A 19,110-nucleotide genomic window follows, 5' to 3' on the forward strand; every position below is an offset into this window, starting at 1 on the left:
TCTCAGAAAACCCAAAAAAAAAAAAAAAAAAAAAAAAAAAAGAGGCCAGGCAGATGGCAGGTATAAAGGAACCTGCCACCAAGCCTGACAGCCTATTTGACTTTCCAACCCCACGTACTGAGAAGAGAAAAACAACCCACACAAGTTGTCCTCTGACCCTCACGCACATATACACAAGATAAAAACATGTCTAAAAAATGACTTGTTTGTTGCAGGATACTTGATAACATGGTAAACCCCAAGATTGTGTTATTTACTTGGGGGAAAAAACGGTTTCTAGCTGTGGTGTGGCTCAGCCCTAACACCTTTAATTTGAGGGCTTTCTGCTTGAAATATTGTAAACAGGATTAAATAAAGTCAACCACAAGTCAAGAAGTGGAGCAAGCAACCAGTTGAAAAGAAATGAACATAGGATTATTAAGAAAAAACCAATACAGAGGAAGAGGAACTCAGGAAGATGGATAGAGAGATGCATAGGAAGTACAAGGGAGGGACATTCAGTTTGAAGGAGGTTGTTTGAGAAAGTGTGGGAGAGGGAGATTTTCCCTTCTGGGACATTGGCTGTGAGGGAGGTCAGTTGGGTGCTTTCTCTTCCTCTCTGAGCTAGCTGGTTTTCACCCCAGCATCTGGTTCCCATGTCCTTACTGGTCCAATTGAACAACTGGGATTTTTGTTTAAAAACAAAACAAAACAAAACAAAATACTCATTATAGATTTTAACATGCTGATCCTTAAAATTATATGAAAGAACAAAGGGGCAAAATTAATCCAGATCTCTTGACGAACAAGACTGGACAGCTTGGTGGTTAGTTTGGATTGTCAGTTTGATGGGATTTAGAATAACCATGGAAACAAACCTCCTCCAAGTGTATCTGTAGGGGGAGCTAACTGAAGTAGAAGAGCCTTCCCTAAATGTGGGCAGTGCCACTTCACGGGCTGGAATCCCAAACTGAGTGAAAAGACAGTGCCTAGCACCAGCATTCCTATCTCCTGGTCTCCTGACTGCAGATGCCATGTGACCTGTTGCCTCAAGTCCCTGCCCCCCCCCCCCCCCCGTGGTGAAGCCTCAAGTCCCTGCCCTCCATGATGTCTCCACTTTGATAAAGCCATGGACCCAAACAGATCCTCCTCAAGTTGCTTTTATTAGGTATTTTATCACAATAAGAAACCTGACTCCATTCTAAAATTTTGACTGCTGGGAGCTTTAAAGACTCACCCTTTCCCCTTGTATGCTACTTTTGTGATGCTGGTAGAATCTGCAAGTCAAGCAAGCTTCTCCCCATGTGTGTTAGTTTCCGGTTGATGTGACAAAGGCTTAAGATAAGGAAAGGAGGGGAGCTTTGCTGTGCCTTTCAGCTGATGCTCCCTTGGCTTCAGATTCTGGTGGGCAGCATGGTACACCGTGGCGGAAGCATGCCGTGAAGGACCTCCCCACTGCACAGAAGCCAGGCAGTGAAGACCTAGGGGAGCCAGGTCCCCATATCACCTTCAAGGGTACATTCTCAATGAGGCAACTTCCTTCTGCTGGGGTCCACCCACTGTTTCCACAGCCTCCTAGTGTGGTCAAGGGTGGGGACCAAGCCTTCAGCCCATGGGGCTTGGGGGGGGGGGGGGCTACTCAAGATCCAAACTATAACACCATGCTAATCTCACCTTCTGGCCACAGAAGGACCCAGCCAGTGTCCTGCCTGGGAGGGCTGCCTGCTATTAACAGCCTCAGTCATGTAACAGATTTTTCTGTACGTGTGTGTGTGTGTGTGTGTGTGTGTGTGTGTGTGTGTGTGTGTGTGTCACTGCCAGCCTGGATGTCTGAACCAGTCTTTGGAGGGTTAGTCCATTAAGTCCTGCCGGTGACCCTAACAGGGACCTTCCTGTATATCAGAACTCTCAAGGAAGAATTGATGATGGTCTCTGCCTTCAGTGGTTTTATTGTACTGATGGGAACCGTGGCCCTTAGAGTTGTGTGACAAGTAAGACTAGATGATGTGGACCAGGGGTTTGGATTCATCTCAGAGTAATGGGAGTCGGCTTACCCAGGAAATAAGCTTGACCCAATGGGAGTATTTTAAGCATCTTTCTGTGACAAACTGAACCATCTCCAATTCACATACTGAAGTTCTAACTCCCAGGATGACTGTTGAGGAGGGAAAGCTAAGTGAAGTCATAAATGGTGGAGCACCAATGCAGCTGCACTGAAGCCCTCTGAAAGGACATCAGAGGGCTTTTGTTTTGTTTTGTTTTTAAATCTTCCTGCCCACGTGTGGTGGTTTAGTGAAAATGACCCCCATAGACTCACTGGGAGTGGCACTATTAGGAGGTGTGGCCTTGTTGAGGAAAGTGTGTCCCAGCATGGTGGGCTTCGAGATTTCAGAGCTCAAGCCAGATCCAGCGTCACTCTCTCTTCCTGCTGCCTGCAGATCAAGACACAGAACTCTCAGCTCCATCTCCAGTACCACGTCTGCCTGCACGCTGCCATGTTTCTCACCATGATGATAGTGAACTAAACCTCTGGACTGTAAGCCAGTCTCAGTTCAATGTGTTGCTTTGTAAGCGTTTCTGTGGTTATGGTGTTTCTTCACAGCAATAGAAACCAAACTGAGACGCCACACTAAGTAGTCTTGGGAGAGAAGAGTGAGAATGCTTGTGGCTGGCTGCTTCCTCTGAATCCAGCTTTGACCTCCAGCACCCAGACTTCATGTCAGCTCCCAGTCTTTACCTTAAGTTACAGCAGCCAGGGCAGGGGAATTTTGGACTACTGTGTACTAAAGAAAAAAAAGGGGGGGCATATATGTTAGGGTAGAAACAAACTCCAGTCCAGACATTAATCCGTCTGGTGAACAGCTTTGGAAGCAGATCTGTAGGTTTTCAAGGTTCCATCTACTTCCCTGATTGTGTGGCCCACTTCCTTCCTAAGTGATTTTAGGGTTACTTCTTCTGATGGGGGCTGGGGGGATTACAGCAAAGAGTGGCTTCTAACTCCAGGTGGAGATGTGCCATGCCATTGTTTCCTTCCTTAACAGTTAGCCCAGTTGGGCCAGTAACTCACCTGGCAGAGGGATCACCCTCAGGAAGGCAGGTTCACAGTAAACCGTGCTAGAGAGATGGGAGGAATAATCGTCTCTTTAATGAAATAAATGTACTTTTCCTTTGTAGGAGGCCTGCCCTCAGGGGCGGGGGGGGGAGGGGGACTCCCATGGGGCTCTGTTGCTTGGGTCTGCCTTTCTTTCTGAGGTTCAGAAAGGGATAACTGTTGCTTTTTCTCCTTCTCCTCCTCCTCTTCCTCCCTAACCCCCAACCCTCAGACACTAATCAGAGCCTAGTATGCCTCCGCTGGCTGGAACTTCAAGCTCTTCGCTTTCTCTCTCAATCATCCCTCCCTGCCATGTGGCTGCTTGTCCACCATGTGGCTGCTTGTCCACCATGTGGCTGCTTGTCCACCATGTGACTGCTTACCCACAATGTGGCAGTTTGCCCACCATGTGGCCGCTTGCCCACCATGTGACTGCTTGCCCACCATGTGGCTGCTTGCCCACCATGTGACTGCTTGCCCACCATGTGACTGCTTGCCCACCATGTGGCTGCTTGCCCACCATGTGGCTGCTTGCCCACCATGTGGCTGCTTGCCTACCATGTGACTGCTTGCCCACCATGTGGCTGCTTGCCCACCATGTGGCTGCTTGCCCACCATGTGGCCGCTTGCCCACCATGTGGCCGCTTGCCCACCATGTGACTGCTTGCCCACCATGTGGCTGCTTGTCCACTATGTGGCTGCTTGTCTACTATGTGGCTGCTTGTCCACCATGTGGCTGCTTGTCCACCATGTGGCTGCTTGTCCACCATGTGGCTGCTTGTCCACCATGTGGCTGCTTGTCCACTATGTGACTGCTTGTCCACTATGTGGCTGCTTGTCTACTATGTGGCTGCTTGTCCACCATGTGGCTGCTTGTCCACCATGTGGCTGCTTGTCCACTATGTGGCTGCTTGTCTACTATGTGGCTGCTTGTCCACCATGTGGCTGCTTGTCCACCATGTGGCTGCTTGCCACCATGTGGCTGCTTGTCCACCATGTGGCTGTTTGTCCACCATGTGGCTGCTTGCCACCATGTGGCTGGCTTCCATGTGGTCTTAACTAAAACGCCATGAAAGTCTAATACTTATGCATTGCTTGTCCAGGCATTTTTTTCTTTTAGATTCTAATAAAGCTGTCCTTGGTCTTGAAAGAAAGAAAGAAAGAAAGAAAGAAAGAAAGAAAGAAAGAAAGAAAGAAAGAAAATAATAGAAAATGTGGGGCCAGTGAAATAGCTCTGGGATAGAGAGAGGGGTTGCTAAATTCAATCCTTGGAACCCACGTAAAGATTGGGGAGACAGACCTAACCCCATGGTTTTGTCCTCTGTCCACTGTATGTATATTGAACTGTAACATGCGTACTCCGAAAACACTATTAAGTTTTTTAAAAGTGTGAAAAGGAAAAGGGAGAAAGTACTGGAAGTGAAGACGCAGAGATGAGACAAGGTCCTTGATATGAGTGGAGATGGAAAGTTTATACTTCTGGGCTGGGCTGGGTGTGGCTCAAAGGACTAGCGAATGGAAGAGGATGAATTACCAGATCCTAGACACATAGGCACGGAAATAAATCAAGCCAACTTTTCATTTTTTTTTCACTCAGACTTTAAGAAAAAAAATCACTGGGCTTAAAAAGAATAAACTGGAAGGTGCTTCCAAGGATAGTTGAAGACAGAAAGACCCTTGAGATCATATGGCAGGGCAGAGACTCTAGAGTCTAGAGCACCACTGTAGTTCCATGTTCTGCTCTGACCCTCGGGTGTCCCTGTGCTGCTGGACACCAACCCCGGGAAAGATGGAGCTGAGTCCAGAACAGGTGGTGTCTATAGGATGCAGGTCCAGCTGGAAGTGCCAGGGAGCGGGATAGATGGGAGCAGAGGGCCTTCTCTGAGGATTTCAGCATTACAGCTCTCTCAGCTCAGAGCTAACACAATGAAACTGAAATTCTTGGGTGATATTTAGTGAAACAGCATATGTCCATTTATTTCATGATGGACAAGTACTACATGAACATTGGGGAGTAGGAGGGAGTTTGGGGGTGAATGGTTTCTATTGGCTGGAGCTAAGATGCTGGTAATGCTCTATTTGCATCCAGGGCTACATGTGACTACCTTGAGAGTGGGAGGGGTGGCCTGCCAGCCTATGTGCCCTAATACATGCAGGTACAGAAGCAGGGAGGGAGCCTTCCTACTCCTATGGGTCTCAGGATGAGATTTGCAGTCTCAGGTTTGAGATTTTTCACGGCTTGGACAAATCTCTGACCTCAATCTAGCCTCACGCCTGTCTTCTCCAGTTGCCCGGCTTATATGCCTCCCACACTAGCATTATGCTATATGTCCAGCCTATATAATACACTTAAAAATATACTAGGCCTCTGCAATCTCCACATCTGAAAGAGACCCCTGTGACACTAACACACACATGAAGGTATAACCGACCCCACTCCAGACAGCATCCAGACCTGTTCTGAGCGGAGAAGAGTGTGAACTGTGGTGAGCTCTGTAGGTCATCCTTTTCCTGGCTGTGACCAAACAGCCGACAAAGCAACTTAAGGATGAGCATTTATTTAGCTCCAGGGTTTGAGGGCTCAGTGTGTCTTAGAAAGGGAAAGCAAGGACCAGGCCTGGTGGGAGCGGAAAAAGGCTGTGACGTCAGGAGCACGGGGCTCTTAGCTCATCTTTATGGAGGCAGAGACAAGAAAGATAGTGGGCCTGGGAGCCAGGGAGATGGCACATCCAGCGAAAACACTTGCTGTGCGAGCCTGACCATTTGAGTTCAATCCCCGAAACCAACGCGGAAAAGCCAGCTGGGGCAGCCTGCATCTCTAATCCCAGTACTGCTATTTGCAAGAAGGGAGTCAGGGCAGAAGGACCACCTCACAATACAGCACGGCAGCACAGTCGGAGAGACCTGACTCAACAAATGTTAGACTCAGATTGTCAGAGTCTATTCCCAGAATCCCAATGAGAGTCAGAGTCCAGAGTCGATGCAAAAGCAAAGGACTTTTATTCAGTCCCATGTGCTGGGGTCCACCAAGCTCAGAGGAGGTGAGGACCCCAAATAGCTAAAGCGGGGGGTTCAAATACCCTCTTACAGAAGTAGATTTCAGCAACAGTGGTTATTGCAGATCTTACTGGTTACTAAAGTTGCACTCTAAGGGGATTGGGTAGATTAAATGGAGTGTAGGAAGGAGTGACGGGGCAGCCCGAAGGCTGTTGGTCTTGGCGGGTGTTAGGGCGAGATAGGGGTGGGTAGGAGAGTGTGATTATTCTCAGAACTATCTCAGGCTAACAGATTCTGGACAAGGTGAGGTAGAGGCTGTGAGGTGTAGTAGTGGAATTTTTCTTTAATTTGTCCTACGTTGGCCTATAGTTTTGGCAAGCTGAAAACACAATGGCTGCACTCTGGCTAAAGCTGATAGCACTCTGGCTAACTTGAATTCTACACAAGGTGGGGCTGAGAACCAGCTCCTGAAAGCTGCGCTCTGACCTCCACGTGCATGGACAACACATAGACACACAGAGAGCAAACACACTGAATGACAAAAAGAAATGGGAGGGAAAGGAAAGGATGTGACTGCTCCTAGGTATGTGAAGGTGAAAGTTTATTATAGATCTGTGGGAGAGTCCTGAGTGGTCATGCCCCTGAAACAAATGGGAGAGGGGGAAGGGGAGGAAGAGGGAAGAGAGAGGACCAGGTGCAGCAGCCAGGAGGCCAAAGGTACAAATGGGCAGGTAACAAAAATGTCTGGATTATACAGGGAAGAGTCTCTCAGGGCAGCCCAGGCCTTGGGCTGAAGAGTTTAGGGAAGGGGGTGGGGTACGCCAGCCGTACCCTGTAACAGGTAGGAAGTGAAGGATGCTGGGAGGACCAGGGCCACTTTGATATGGCACCTCAGCCATTTGTCCTGGGTTTGAAACTTAACACAAAGAAACAAACAAAGGAGTTTTGTTGTTGTTGTTGTTGTTTTAAGCTGGGTCGGGCAATGGTACAAATAAGTCAGGAGTCACAAAGAAAAAGACTATTCCAATTGAAATGTCCAGACAAGACAAACTACCCCTGATCAACCAGGTCTGGAGGGGAGGCGTGAACAGAGGCAGAAAGTGCATTTGGCTTTTACTCTAACTCAGGTGTTGGCTACTACAGCAAGGATCCAACTGCGCAATCTTATTCAGTTGGCTAGCCTGAAAAGTATTGGCACACAGGAAATAAATGGGGGGGGGTGAGGGGGGGGTGGAGTAAAGAGTCTCTCTTCCAAGGAGAAAAGAGTCACTGCTCCAGGCCATCAGATTCCTAAAATTTGCATCAAATGTTTATGCAAAACATATACATAAAAGTCTTACAAGGTGGAGGAGATAAAAAGATTTTAGATCCTTGTTCTAAATACCAGATTTATAGGATTTGATAGAGAAGACTCATATTTGATACTTCTTACAGGCTATGAACCTCTGGGCCCACCAAAGCAACCTTTCTGTCAGCTAGACCCTACCAGCTATAGCATGCACAACCTTTAAAACAGTGCCACCTGCTGGAGAGACCAAACAGGGCATTTTACAAAGCAACCACACAACAGCCCACATCGCTCTAAGACCACTGGACACACAGGAGGAAAACTGTCATTTGGATGTACTTCTTTCTTGAAACTCCGCGAAACCACTTGAGAGTCAAACTGCAGCTGTGCCTCTGCCTTGTTTTCAGAGAACGTCAACACTCTCTCTTCGGGCAGATTTCCAGAAGGGCAGCACTGCATAGAAAATAGGGGTAACTGTTTTTCAGAGATTAAAAAATTCCCAGTACTACTTAGTCATGGCCGCAGGGAGTGGTTTTATAACAAAGACACCACATAGCCATGCCTTCACCCGCCTTCTCAGCTGACCAGCTTTCTCTGCCTGGAGAAATGTCCCCCTCGCTGGGACTGAAACAAACACAGACCCCTGTGGGTCTGGGAGAATTCTCCTAAATGAGGACTCCTCAGTCCTTTGCTACGTGTCTGGTATGGCTCTAGTTTCCTTCATTCAGCCCTAAAATGTTTTTATGCACCCACACAATCACAGGACATGAATTTCCCTTACTATGACAGACATGATTCTTTTTTTAAAACTTCAGTTAGTATACAAAGTAATGGGTTTCAGTGTAGCGTGTTCAGACATACTTGTCATTATGCGCTGTTCTCATGTGTCCTATTATCCTCTTATGTCCAACTCCCTCCCCCACAAATAGTCCCTCCTGCCTTTGTGTCACACATATTCCACTACCCTTTCACTCTAAAACTTCTTCCCTTCTCAGTCCCCTTATTCTGCATCCCCCCACCCCTCTCTCGCTTGCTCACACTCTCTTGCTCTCAGTCTTGCTCTTACACAGACACAGACAGACACACACATACACGTACACACACACACACACACACACACACACACACACACACACACACACACGTGCACACATACATCTTTAAATCTAGACACGCCATGAGAGAAAATACATGCTTTCTCCTGAGTCTGACTTGTGCTCTCTAGCCCCACACATTTCCCTCACAAGTCATAATGTCATCCCTGTAAGGTGAATAATGGGAGCGAGGTCCAGTGAAGCCATCAAGTTGGGCCACTCCATGGGGGGAGCGCCTCTTGTGCAGAATATACATCTGTGACAGTTCTGCTGTTATCTAACTGGATGACTCATGCGCCTTGAGTTACCATCCTGCATCCTGCTTCTATATTTGGATTCTGAGGGTCATTAGGAATCTTAGTCAAACTCTAGAGTTGCTTAAGCTTTGTGCTCATTTTCTTTATTAGTGTGGGAATGCAGTATTCTTCCAACCTTGTCATCAATCTCGGACAGACTTCCTTCCCTTGGTTGAGTCCACTGGTTGTTTATTATTATTATTATTATTATTATTATTATTATTATTATTATTATTGGTGGTGGTAGTAGTAGTAGTAGTAATATTAATTGAAATTTTAACTTCCAACATTTCTAATTTTTTTTTCAAAATCTCAATTTTCTCACAAATTTTTTCTCCCACGCTGCTGGTATTTCCTCACACATTGATATTCCCACCCATTTTTCTGGCTTTCTGCTCTGTGTTCCTGACTTTTTCCAGGGAATTAATCAGCTTGTTCGTGTTTTTTTTTCACACCGAGGATCATTTTCACTAGAAAACTTTTGAGACTGTCACCACACATCATGAGAGTTGCCAACTGGACAGGACTTAGTTATCTATGAGACAGATCTCCAAGCATGTCTATAAAGGGCTTTCTAGACTCAGCTAATTGAGGAGGGAGGAGCCACCCCTAAGTATGGGCCGTACTGAAGTAGGAAGCGAGCTGAGTGCAAGCATTCATCTCTCTCTGCTGCCTGATTGCAGCAGACACAGTGAGGCCAGCTGCCGCATGTAACTACCACACTGACTTCCCAGTCAGAAAACAAAAACAGAAACAAACAATGAGAAAATTAATGAATGCAGGCATTTAAACACATTCCTGTATCTTTGAATACAAGAATTATAATCTTTGGTGGAACCTCACTGTCTTGCTTTTTCACATTTTCTTCTTATGTTGCTGTGTCATGGTGTGTGTGTGTGTGTGTGTGTGTGTGTGTGTGTGTGTGTGTGTGTGTCACATGCGTTCAGGAGCCTATGGGTGACAGAAGAGGGTGTACTATCTCAGGGAGCTGGAGTTATGGGCAGTTGTGAGCTATCTGACATGAGTGCTCTTAACTGCTGAGCCATCTCTCCAATGTAGAAATTATTTATAAATTAAAATGAAAGAGGACTCAGGAGATGGCTCAGTGGGCAAGAGGACCTGGTATTAGTTCCCAGCATCCACATGATGGCTCACAACCATCTATACACTTCTATGTCGGGGATTTCTTACATTCTCCTGATCTCAGCAGGTATGCACACGGTGCAGACATACATGCAGGCAGAACACTCATACACTTAAAGAAAGTAATGAGCCTAAAGGCAGAAGAAGGAACATCTTTACTGCAGGTGACAATGGAGAATTCTGTGGCATCTACAAAATGCCACAGCACAGTTGAAGGTACCAACAATAGAATTTTTTAAAAGTCTGGTATTCAAAAGCATGTAAACAGACCCTCCTCTCTCACTCACCCTATGTAAAAATCAACTTCAAGCACCAAAGAGCTGAAACTTTGACACATTTGGAGAAAAAAGTAGGGGGTGGTACTTCAAGATAGAGGTGCAGGTAAAGACTTTCAGAATAGAACTGCAGCCACTCAGGAGATAGTGCCAAAATTGACAAATGGGACCTCATGGGATAGCAAAGGAAACAATTGCCAGGCATGGTGGTGCACACCTTTAATCCCAGCACTCAGGAGGCAGGGGCAGGCAGATCGCTGTGAGTTCGAGGCCATCCTGGTCTACAAAGCGAGTCCAGGACAGCCAAGGCTAACACAGAGAGACTCTGTCTCGAAAAACCAAAGACCAAAACAAAACAAAGCAAACAAACAAAAAAGCAAAGGAAACAAAGAAAGAGGTATTGTACAAAATAGGAAAAAACCTTCGCTAGCTGTCTCACTGGCAGAGTAAAATATACAAAGAAACTCAAAAAATTAAAAACCCAAGTACTTCAATCAATAAAGGGACTAATGAACAAACAGTTCTCAAAGAAAAAAAATAAGCATGAAAAAATGTTTACCCCACTGACCATCAGAGCAACACAAATTAAAACTACATTGAGATTCACGCTCATACCAGTTCAAATGTCAGACATTTAGAAAACAACAGCAAAGAGGCTGGCCACTGTGAGTTTGACCCTGTGCCAGTGAGTAAAGGGACAACACAGATTGGACTTAGTTTCCTCCTCCTCCTCCTCCTCCTCCTCCTCCTCCTCCTCCTCCTCCTCTTCTTCCTCCTCCTCTTCTTCTTCTTCCTCCTCTTCTTTTTGGGCATAGGTCTCAAGGCTCTGGGACTGGATCATGGACTACTGGGAAGTGAGTGAGACTGAGCTCATTATGTGAAATTCCCAAATTAATAAAAACATTATGTTGGAAGACAAAGTTAATATTAAAAAGGAAGAAAACAACAACAAATCCTGGCCTGGATGTGCTGGCAGGAATGGGAAAAAGTCTAGCCATTATGGAAATCAATACAGAGATTTCTCAGAAAGCCTAGTAACAGATCTACCATATGACCTGTTTATATCACCTCCTGGCATTTAAATAGCCAGCAAACCCCAAGAGTGGAGAAAACACAAAAGATTTCCTTACTCAGTACAATACGTATAAAGCTATTTCATTTTACATTATGCTTTTAAGAAAACCACCAAAGTGTCTTTCTTCTGGTAAGATCAGCAGCTTTACAAACACTAAAAATACATCCCATGACCCCATCCCCTGGGCTCCATTTTTCTGGCCCACAACTCTCTGCCTGCTTTCCTGGAGGCCACTCCAGCACTAGGGACCCCAGGTAAGACCCTGCCCTATGCCCTATGCTCTATGCCTACCAACTACCTTTAAAACACCCACCAGCTGTAAACAGCACCCCATCACCTGGACTCCATACTCAGGCCCACAACTTTGGCAGAAGACCTTTGTTTTCCCAGAGGACATGCTGGTTCTAATGACCCCAGAGGCAATGTTGGCATCCAAAGCCCCAGTGGAGACACTCTACTGGACCCAAAGACTTGTTGGCCACAAGAACCCCAAGCCACTTAGTCCATAAGACCAGAGAGAAAACATACACCAAAAACAACAAAACAAAACAAAACAAAACAAAACAAAACCCACCCATCCAAACAGCACCTAAACTAATAATAACCCCAAACTCCAGATGACTAGAGGCCAGCATGAGAACACAATCAACACTAGGCAGGGCAATATGGCACCACCAGAGCCCAGGTATCATATTGCAGAAAATCTGGGATACTATGAAAAAAACCAAACCTAAGAATGATAGAAATAGAAGATTCCCAGCTCAAAGGCCCAGAAAATATTTTCAATAAAATCATAGAAGATGGTTTGGAGAAATGGCTCAGTGGTTAAGAGCACTGACTGCTCTTCCAGAGGTCCTGAGTTCAATTCCCAGCAACGACATGGTGGCTCAAAGCATCTATAATGTGATCTGATACTCTCTTCTGGTTTGCATGTGTATATGTAGGCAGAGCATTGTACACATAATAATAAAAAATTAGATCTTTAAAAAGAAAAATATTTGCTTAAAAAATCATAGAAGATAATGTCCACAGATTAAAGAAAGAGATGCCTGTAAATGTAAGAGACACTTACAGAACACCAATTTGGTTGGAGAGAAACCTCACCACCACCACCACATAATAATAAAAGCACTAAATGTGCAGAACAAAGAAAGAATATTAAAAGCTGCAAGGGGAAAAGGCCAAGTAATAAAGAAGCAGACTTATCAGAATTACACTCGACTTCTCAACAGGGATTCTAAAAGACAGAAAGGCCTGGGCAGGTAACTTGCAGACTCTAAGAGACTACAGATGTTACCTCAGACTACTATACCCAGCAAAATTTTCAATCAGCAAAAATGGAGAAAACAGAATATTCCATGATAAAACAAAATTTCAACAATATATATCCATAAATCCAGCCCTACAAAAGATACTAGAAGGAAAACTCCAATCCAAGGAGGTCAAAACTACACACAAGAAAACACAGGAAATAATTTCACATCAGCAAAAAAAAAAAAAAAAAAAAGGGACACACACACACACACACACACACACACACACACACACACACACACACCCCAAAAAAGAACAACAAAAATAACAGGAATTAACAACCACTGTTCATTCGTATCTCTCAACATCAATGGACTCAATTCTTCAACAAAAAGAGACAGTTAACAGAATGGATGCAAAAACAGGATCCATTTTTCTGCTGCATACAAGAAACATATCCCAGCAACAAAGATAGGCATTACCTCAGAGTAAAGGGCTGGAAAAAGGTTTTCTAAGAACATGAACTCAAGAACCCCAGCTGGTATAGACATTCTAATATATAACAAAATAGATGTTCAACCAAAGTTAAGCAAAAGAGATATGGAAGAACACTTTGTACTCATCAAAGGAAAAAGCCACTAAGATGGCATCTCAATTCTGAACACATATGCACCAAATACAAGGGCACCCACATTTGTAAAAGAAACATTACTAAAGCTTAAATCATACATCGAACCCCACATGTTAATAGTGGGAGACTTCAACACCCCACTCTCACCAAAGGACAGGTCATCCAAACAGAAACTAAACAGAAATAATGAAACTTACAGATGTTATGACTCAAATGGACCTAACAGATCTATAGAGCATTTCACCCAAATACAAAAGAATATATCTTCTCGGCACCTAAGGAATATATCTTCTCGGCACCTCGTTGAACCTTCTCCAACACTGACCATATACTTGGACACAAAGCAAACCTCAACAGATACAAGAAATCTGAAGAACACCATTGGTTAGAGCTGGCCTTCAACAACAACAGAGACAACAGAAAGCCTACAAACTCATGGAAACTGAACAGCTCTCTATGACCATTGGGTCAGGGAGGAAATAAAAGAATTGAAGACTTTCTAGAATTCAAAAAAAAAATGAAAGCACAATATACCCAAACTTACAAGACACAATGAAAGCCTTCCTAGAGAAATTAATGAGATCTAGTGACTAAACAGCACACCTGAAAAATCTAGAACAAAAGAAGCAAACACACCAAGAGGCAGCAGAAAATAGTAAAAGTCAGAACTGAAACCAATAAAAAGAAAGAAAGAAAGAAAGAAAACAATACAAAGAATCAATTAAACAAAGTTGGTTCTTTGAGAAAATCAACAAGGTAGATAATCCCTTAGCCAAACTAACTAAAAGGCAAAGAGAGAATATCCACATCATCAAAATCAGAAATGAAAAAGGAGACATAACAGCAGACACTAAGGAAATCCAAGGAATCATTAAGTCTTACTTCAAAATCCTGTGCCCTATAAAGTTGGAACCTCTAAAAGAAATAAACAGTTTTCTTGATAGATACTACTTCCCAAAGCTAAATCAAAATCAGATTAACAATCTACATAAACCTATATCCCCTAAGGAAATAGAAACGGTGGTTTAAAAAAAAATACTCCTCAAATTATTCTACAAAATAGAAACAGATGAATATTGTCAAATTCTGTCTGTCTGTCTGTCTCTCTCTCTCTCTCTTCTTCTCTCTCTCTCTCTCTCTCTCTCTCTCTCTCTCTCTCTCTCTCTCTCTCTCTCTCTTTGGTTTTTTGAGACAGAATTTCTCTGTGTAGCCTTGGCTGTCCTGGACTCACTTTGAAGACCAGGCTGGCCTTGAACTCACAGTGATCCGCCTGCCTCTGCCTCCCAAGTGCTGGGATTAAAGGTGTGCACCACCATGCCTGACTTGTCAAATTCATTTTATGAGGCCACAGTCACCCTGATACCTAAATCACATAAAGACTCAATAAAGAAAGAGAATTTCAGACCAATTCCCTCATTAACACAGATGCAAAAAATATTCAATAAAATACTTGCAAACAAAAACCAAGAACACATCAAAAAGATCATCCACCATGATCAAGAAGGCTTCACCCCAGGAATGCAGGGGTGGTTTCAGCATACAAAATCTATCAATGGAATCCACCTTATAAACAAACTGAAAGAAGAAAATCATACGAAATTCCCATTAGATGCTGAAAAAGCCTTTGATAAAATCTAATACCCCTTCATGATAAATATCTTGGAGAGATCAAGGATACAAGGCATATACCTAAACACAATAAAGGCAATATACAGCAAGCTATAGCCAACATGCCGATGATATGATAGTAATAAAAGAGAGGAATAGTAACAAGAACCATATGGTATTGGCTTTAAAAACAGGTTAGTCAATGGAATTGAATCAAAGACTCAAAAGTAACCCCACACACCTGTGGAAACTTGATTTTTGACAAAGAAGCTGAAATTGTACAATAGGGGGGAAAAAGCATCTTCAACAAATGGTGTTCATCTAACTGGATGTGTGCATGTACAAGAACGCAAATAGAGCCATATCTATCACCCTGCGCAAATCTCAAGACTGAATGGATCAACTACCTCAACATAAAACTGAATACACTAAATCTATTAGAAGAAAAAGGAGGGAAGATCCTGAACTCATTGGCACAGGAGACAACTACCTGAATACACCAATAGCCCAGGCTCTAAGAGCAACAATTAATAAATGGGACCTTGTGAAACTGAAGTGCATCTGTAAGGCAAATGACACTGTTAACAGAACAACAACCTACAGAATGAAAAAAGACATGTACCAACCCCACATCTGACAGAGGGCTGATATCCAAAATATATAAAGAACCTCAGAAACTAGCCATCAGCAAACTCAATAACCCAATTAAAAAATGGATAAAGAGTTAAACAGAGAATTCTCAACAGAGGACTCTCTAACATCAAAAAGCACTTAAAAGAAATGTTTAACGTCCCTAGTCATCAGGGAAATCAAAATGACTCTGAGATTTCATCTCACACCTATCAGAATAGCTAAAATCAAAAACTCAAGCTGAAGAGGATGTGGAGAAAGGGAAACACTCCTTTATTGCTGGTGAAAGTGCAAACTTGTACAACCATGTTGGAAATTGATTTGGTAGTTTCTCAGAAAATCGGGAACAGACCTCCAGACCCAGCTATATCACTTCTGGACATAAGCCCAAAGGATGCTCCACCATACCACCAGGACACTTGCTCAGCTATGTTCATAGCAGCTTTGTTTGTGATAGCCAGAGACCAGAAACAATATTAATATCCCTCAACTGAATAACGGATAAAGAAAATATGCTACATGTATAGAATGGCACATTGCTCAGCTATTAAAAAGAATTACATCGTGAAATTTACAGGCTAATAGATGGAACCAGAAAAGACCACCCGAGTGAGGTAACCCAGACACGGGAGTGGGGGTGGGGCACAAAACAAAACATGGTATATAGTCACTTAGAAGTGGATATTAGCTGTAAAGTAAAGGATAGCCATGCTACAATCCACAGATCCAAAGAAGCTAAGTAAAAAGTAGTGATCAAGGGGTCACTGGTGAGTCTCTGAGAAGGGGAAGTAGAATAGACATCGTGAGTGGCAAGGGAGAGGAAGGATTGATGGGAGGCGAGGTTCGAATGGGAACAGGAGGGATCAGGTTGGGGAAGGACAGAGGGAAAGAGTACTGGGAGACACAACCAGAATTTGGGGGGGGGGAGGCGGAGGCAATCTCTGGGACCAGCTGGAAACCCAGGGCAATGGGCACACCAAGGAACCTATGAGAGTGACTCTAGCTAAGACTCCTCCCAATGGGGCATATGGAGCCTCAAGTGGCCATCTCCTATAGGCAGGCAAGACTCCCAACCCAGCCACAAAACCTTTAACCTATAATTTGTCCTGTCTACAAGATGTGCAGGGGTTAAAAATGGAGCAGAAAATGACAGAGTTGGATGACTGGTCCCCCTTGAGACCCATGCCATGAGAGGGAGCCCACCCCTGACACAGTTAATGATATTCTGCTATACTTGCAGACAGGCGCCTACCATAACTGTCATCTGAGAGGCTTCACCCAACAACTGATGGAAACAGATGCAGAGACCCACAGCCAAACACTGGGTGGAGCTGGGGAATCCTACAGAAGAGGAGGGGGAAGGATTGTAGGAGCCAGAGGGGTCAAGGACATCACAAGAAAACCTACAGAATCAACTAATCTGGGCCCATAGGGGCTCACAGAGACTGAACTGCCAACCAGGGAGTGGGATGGGACTGACCTGGGCCCTCTGCACTATATAACAGTTGTGTAGCTTGATTTTATAACCATGTATTTGTAACAGCGGGTTTTTCTCCCTGTGCCCCAGTTTCAAAAATAATGACTCTGAGACTTTTGTATTTTTTGAATAAATGCCTAGGCCATAAGCTTGATTCGATTGGTTAGCTCCTAACTTAAATCGCCTGTTTATTCTATTCTATGTGTGCCACATGGCTGGCTACCTCTCCTCAGTTCCATGCATCCTTCTTTCTCAGCTCTCACTCTCTCCCCGAGTTCATCTTTCTGCAGGAACTCCAGTTTCCTTATTTCCTGCCTCAGCTAACAGGCCATCACCTTTTTTTTTTATTAACCAATCATAGATAATTGGGGAGCAAAATGTATACAACATTGATCAACGAACGGGACAATGCCCACGTCCAGACTGCAACCAGATTTCAGGGTACAGAAATCAGCATCTGAATCCTCAGCACACCAGACCAACCCCCAACAAGGTCTTCAATGTGGGACTCCTAACAGGGAGAGCAGGGAGTGTCTCTGACTCTGTTGCCTATCTGTGAGACCCTTTCTCCCTCTTGGCCTGCCTTGTCTAACCTCAATCGGAGAAGATGTGCCTAATCTTACTGCAAGTTGATATCCCACAGTTGGTATCCATGGCAGGCCTCTCCTTTTCTGAAGAGAAAGGGAGGAGGAATGAATGAGCAAGTATAGAGAACATGTAAAACACAGTAAAAAAACAAACAAACAAACAAACATGGTAGTGATAAGTGAAACAACGTGCTTGCCATGACAAGAAATGGCGTAAGTTGTCCAGCTGAACATAACAATAAACACAATGTAAAATGAGTGACATAACCCAATAATACCTCATTGGCTAAGAGAGGGTACAACTCCCAACATAGATAGGATATATAAGCTGAGTACAAGACCACTTCAGGCTGGTTGTGATGGGTACCAACTAAGACCACGCCATGGTGCTGATCAAGTTAGACACGTGTCCCAAGTCCAAAGACCTAGAGCAGACAAGACCAAGGCCCAGACCTAGAGAAGTGGCTCTGTGGCCCACTCGGCACACAGGGACAGATCGTGAGCTCACCTGCAAAGCCATCGGCCAGGCTACAGCTGTACCCAGCAGACTAGGAGAGGAACTGGGATGTCTGAGTGAGGTGTGGTGAGTGTTACTATTAAAGCATCTGTAAATCTCAACACTTGTCTCCTTGAGGTTCTTCCTTCCCTCAGTTCTGAGGGGGAGTGGGGGGAAGGACTGGGAGGAGAAGAGGAAGGGAAAATTGCAGATGGCATGTAAAGTAAATCGATTAATTGGTTAAAATAAAAGAATACATGCATATCAATGTTACCTCAGCAGGCCAGGGGAATCAAGGCAGTAAGGAGCGCTTCTCTGCGGTCTCTGCTTCAGTGTCTGTCCCCAAGTTTCTGCTTGAGTTCCTGCCCTGCTTCTCTAACCGGTGATGCAGAAGTGTAAGCCAAATAAAGCCTCTCCCACTCACGTTGCTCTTGTTCATGATGTTTATCTCTAAAGCGAAAGTAAACTAAAAAAGAAACCGGTGTGGGCCTCCCGTGACTTGTTTCCTCTAGCATGGCTTCATTTTCTAAAGGGATCTGTGATTTCCCCAAACAGTCACCAACCAGGGGCCAAGTGTTCAAAACTGTGAGCCTAGGGGACATCACAGCCCTTTCCTGTTTCAGCCAATTCTACCACACTGTGGATCAGATGGCTCACCGGGGTGAGTGTGTCCCTTCTGCATGTCCAGTGAGGACCATGTTGGTATGAATCTGCTTTTCCCTTTTCGCCACCACCACAGACTGGTTCCAGAAGGTTCTCTGTAGGACACCTACTTACGAAAGAAGTTATCTGCCTCAATTGGGCTGTGACTGATACACCTGACTCCTTATTGGACCAAGAATTATTCTTAGCTTTTAGGGGTCAGAAGGATTATTACACAATCACCAAGTGACAGCTCATGTGCAGAGGCTACAATCACACTTGAGGGGAGTTATACGGGCGTATACTACAGGCTGTGCACTACAGGGGCTGGGAATCTCACAGGCCAGCATAAGCTCTGGCTCCCACACTGTGCGGACACTGAATCTTTCTTTTAGAGGCCTAGAGATCTAGAATGGAAGCTGGGGCTTTGAAGCTTTCCTTGGCACCATGTCCTCGGTAATATTAAAAATTGCGGGCTTTGAGTATGGAAAAGAAGGGAGAAGCCCTGCTTATTGCTCACACACACATGGCCTTCGTCTAACCCTCC

At 44.5% G+C, this 19,110-nt stretch overlaps 1 long non-coding RNA gene across 1 annotated transcript in view; it reads right to left on the reverse strand.

Moving 5' to 3' along the window:
- The window catches only part of LOC311598045, an 83,510-nt gene extending 65,090 nt beyond the window's left edge, over positions 1-18,420 (reverse strand). The window contains exon 1 of the long non-coding RNA XR_014779456.1: positions 18,196-18,420. This is a non-coding gene — a long non-coding RNA (uncharacterized lncRNA). The remainder of the gene's footprint in view (positions 1-18,195) is intronic.
- Between the last annotated feature and the right edge of the window lie 690 nt (positions 18,421-19,110).

This window comes from Acomys minous (assembly GCF_964271855.1).
Source record: "Acomys minous genome assembly, chromosome: 5".
NCBI lineage: Eukaryota > Metazoa > Chordata > Mammalia > Rodentia > Muridae > Acomys > Acomys minous.